The 4,305-nt window shown below is 36.5% G+C and overlaps 1 non-coding gene across 1 annotated transcript; it reads left to right on the top strand.

Moving 5' to 3' along the window:
• The first annotated feature begins 505 nt into the window (after window positions 1-505).
• On the top strand, window positions 506-608 carry LOC124896393. Its single transcript, XR_007052755.1, has one exon. It is a non-coding gene; the product is annotated as a small nucleolar RNA R71 (small nucleolar RNA).
• Window positions 609-4,305: the final 3,697 nt, after the last annotated feature.

Here is a 4,305-nt window from a genome sequence, read left to right as displayed (position 1 = left end):
ATATAATGCTCATAGTCACATTCTCGATCTCTCTAGTCTCTATCTCTCTCACGATCTATCCAACCTTAATTCCTACCTTGCCTTTGGTAGGCGGGCAGGAACCCCCGAGTAGTTAGCCAAATAGAGAATTTCCTCAGCTAAATTCTTTGCCTCTTCGTCATCTTCATAAGATTTTTATGCTACGGCGTTGACCACTTTCGCGAGTACGCCCATAACATGCTTTGTCAAGAGTTTAAGTTGGGTCATCATTTTTGCGATGTTCTCCTCTTTTTCTTCATTCCTATTTCTTTGTTCGTTATCAACCATGGAATTAGTAGAAGAAATCTTGGGAGATTAGGTTTCTCAGGTATGCCAACCCCAATTTTATTTTGATACTTCTCTAATTAGTAGAAAGGCCACATGGTGGTGCAATTTCACTAGGGATCCACCTGACACATTATCTACCACCGTTTTGTTTAATGGATCAAGGTCACGGTAGAAGATCTCGAGAGGCATTTTCTCTGGGACTTCATGATTTGGGAATTGAGCAAGCTTACTGTTAAACCTCTCCCAAGCTTCAAATAGCTCTCCATTCATTTGCCAAAAATTCATAATCTCATCTTGCTTTTGAAGCATTTTTTATAGCAGGAAATATCTATCAAGAAACAACTTAGTAAGCTCATCCCAAGATGTAATTGAGACGAGTGAAAGTAAGCGAAACCATGAAACTGCCTCGCTCATTATTTAAAATGGGAAAAGTCGAAGATGAATAGATTCTTGAGTAATATGTGCTATATTGAAAGGCGCACACACCTCCATGAAATTCTTCAAGTGGACATTTGGGTCCTCAAAGGCTTGACCCCCGAACAATCATTTCATTTGTAACATGTGAAGCATAATGCTAGTCACATGGAAGACTTGTTCGCATTAGTTGGCAGGATACAGATTGCACTTGTTTTTCCCACTTTATTTAGCTGGAATCCATCATCTAGAAGGGTGTCAAAGGGGCCTATGTTTCTTGCACTATCACTCATTGTTTCATTAACAATTTGATCACCTAAAATAAGATTCAAAAATAACAAATAAAGTAAATTATACCACGCCGGGTATTTCCAAGTAAGAATCATACCACACAAGTGAAATCTATATTTCACTCCCTGACAGTGGCTTCATTTTGATAATGTTTCACTCACTCCCATAGTTAAGGGTGAGACAATCATTGTCAAGTAACCCAATGCAAATTGAGGTCGAATCTCGAGGAGTGAATTTATAGGATTCAACCCTATGGATGCTCAAAATTACTATAGGATTATCAGAGATGCTAACAAAAACAACATGTAAAATAAAATAGGGGGTTTGATTTAGAAATGATATGTCAACTAATCAAAGCAAGAATATAACACATATGAATTTAGGTCAAGTTTTTAGGAAATCTGGGATTATGCCTACCTAAAAGTGCAAGTGTGAGGGTTGATGGAGGTTTGGCATGAAATTTAGTTGTTAACTGAAGGATAGGCTAGGTCTATAGTCATTATGGACAATTTCAATCAAGCCACAATGATTTCAGCTATTAGCTCTTTCGAGCACCTAACAAGTGTGCAAATTATATTCACCCAAAACCTTAATCAAGCATCCCTATTTCTAGGATAATGCTCTTTACATGACTTATACTCCGATTATACTTATTTTTAAGATTGCAAAAGGGTAGTAAACCATAGACTTAATTGTCCACCATTGTCTTATTCCCCTATAACCCTCTTTCAAGGATGTTATGGGTTACCTTATGTTCATTTTCATCCCTCTTTCGAGGATAGTAAAAGATTTCTAGAGTTTGGAGCTTTCACCCATCAAACCCATTTGGAGATTTGGGGATTTCACTCATGAAATTCCAACTCATAAGCTCAAGCAATGGTAGAATCCATAATTAACAACTAAAAATCATGCAAACACATCAACACCCACACACAAACGCAATTTAGTTCAACATAATCCCAAGACTAAATTACTTAGCTACCATGAAGAAAGTGAAGAGAGATATACCATGCCAAAGAATTCATCTTCACAAAATTTACAAAGAAATTTAGCCTCCAAGAATAATTACACACTTCCCAAATACAGTTTCTTATCCTTGATTTCAAAAGTGTATCTATGGTGAGCTATGCCCAAAGAAGAAAGGATTTTTGCTTAAATATGACTTGGAATGTGTCTGGGTGTTTTTACAGATCTGCCACTCAGCATTTTTGCTTAAATATGGCTAGGGATGCATCTGAGTGTTTTTACAAATCTTCCACTCAGCATATTCCCACTAGACTGCGATCGCACAAGACTATCTATGATCGCGGTAGTGCGACTGAAATTGTGCATCGCAACCATATTGTGCTGCCGTCTTGACTGACCGCAACTGTGGATTGAGGACCACGGTTGTGGTAATAGAGGATGATGTAGTCCAGGTCTTCAACTATAGTCTTCTTTACTCCCTTTTTATCATTTTTAGCTCAAATTCACATCTTTCGATCTCCTTGACTTTTTGCATACAAAAAGTGGATATTAGTGCATCTAACCACAAGTTTATCTTATTTATTCATTCAAAATAAAATAATGTGCATGAATAATGAGTGTGAATGAGTGGTAAAAGCACCACTCATCAACTTTTTTTGTGAATTGTCTATTCTCTTTTTTTTGTGTGTATAGCATGTGTTTGTGTGTGTGTTGTGAGAATTAGGTGTTGAAAAAAATTGAAGTATATAAGTGGGTGGGTACAGAGGTTTGTTGGGTGTGGGTGGATTAGGTGGGGTAGGGGATAGGAAGGGGTAGGGGTAGGGTAGGGAGAGGTAAATGAGTGGAAATTAATTTTTGGGGTAGACAAAATTACGTGTCTACGGTAGGAGATAAATAATTTCGGGAAAACTACGTACTTTTGCCAAATTTTAATTTTTAATTTTGCCAAATCATTATACTTCCCTCGTCCTTATCCAACAATCCTCAAACCCTACCTACTATTTTATATCCCATGGGGGAAATAAGGTGGAAGAAGTAAAGAAACTAATGACTGATACAGGTGGAAGAAGTGAAGAAACGAATGACTGGAGATGGAGATGTGAAAAAAGTTCATTTGACACGACGTAATTGTGGGCGATGAAATTTTATTAAATATAAAGTTAGATGAAATTCGGATTATATTAAATTCAAAATATATTAGTCCCAAATAAATATTGTGGATTGGTATAATTGAATTAATTATTTAACTCCAAACATACATGGATTTAAATAAAGTCCAATATTTGTAGGTTATCCCTTTAATTTGGGCTACAAATGAGAAGCTCACTTTGCTAAGCCCAAGATATTGTCATATTGCAGAGTCCCAAATGGGTGCCACATGTCAAGTAACATGGCATGCCAAGTCATGTGAAAGAGCCAATAGGATCATGCCACATGTCAAAATGATGCAGCAGGCATAGTGAAATCAAAAGCCCATAAAAGGTATCACGTCACCTGAATTTGATTGGTCAAAGAAAGTTTATCTTTATCATAACTCTTCCCTTTCCACAAATATAAATAGGGTCTCATAATTCAGAAAAGAGGACAAAGAATGCTAACAAGAAGCAAGAAAAAGTTCATGGATCAAATGCCATAATTTTTCTAAAAAGCTCAAGCATTCGAATCCAGTTCTTCAAGATCAAGACCACAAGATTCAAGAACAAGCCCAAAAGCTCTTGAATTCAAGCACAAGTCAAGATCAAGTTCATCAAATCAATAAATCAAGTTCAAATTCAAGATCAAGCTTTAAGCCCTTGAATTTATATTTGAAAAGGTGAATCAAAGTATTCCTAGAGATTGAAACACTCACATTTGAATCAATAAATTGGTTGTTGTTATATATTCTTGTCTCGAATTATTTATTTTTTGATCTCAAGAATTTTATTTTCCAACAAATTTCGGTATGCCCACTGGGACGATCTCTATCTCTCATCTCAACTTTTTTAACTTTAAAGATTAAGAACGCTGAAATGACTTTCAAGAAGGTTAATTCTCAATCAACTACTTCCAAGACTGCTGATTCTAAGTAGAAAGCATCCTTGGTGTTACTTTTGAAAGCTTGGGAGTTGTCATAAGGAGAAAGGCCAACATGCTGAGACAACAAACTGTAACGCCCAGAGTCTGTACCCCGGATGCTACACGGTGCTCATAATCCCAAGGGACCATAAGCTAACCCATGACTGGTACCTGCTACAGTAACTGAATAATAATACTGTAATTATGTGGAAATTAGGCAAAAACTTGCCATAAGGTTCAAAATTATAAATAAATACTGAGTACATGACATCA

The sequence above is a fragment of the Capsicum annuum genome, chromosome 2, assembly GCF_002878395.1.
Source record: "Capsicum annuum cultivar UCD-10X-F1 chromosome 2, UCD10Xv1.1, whole genome shotgun sequence".
NCBI classification, from domain to species: domain Eukaryota; kingdom Viridiplantae; phylum Streptophyta; class Magnoliopsida; order Solanales; family Solanaceae; genus Capsicum; species Capsicum annuum.
The sequence above is the reverse complement of the archived record's forward strand: the minus strand, read 5'-3'. Positions and strand labels throughout refer to the sequence as shown.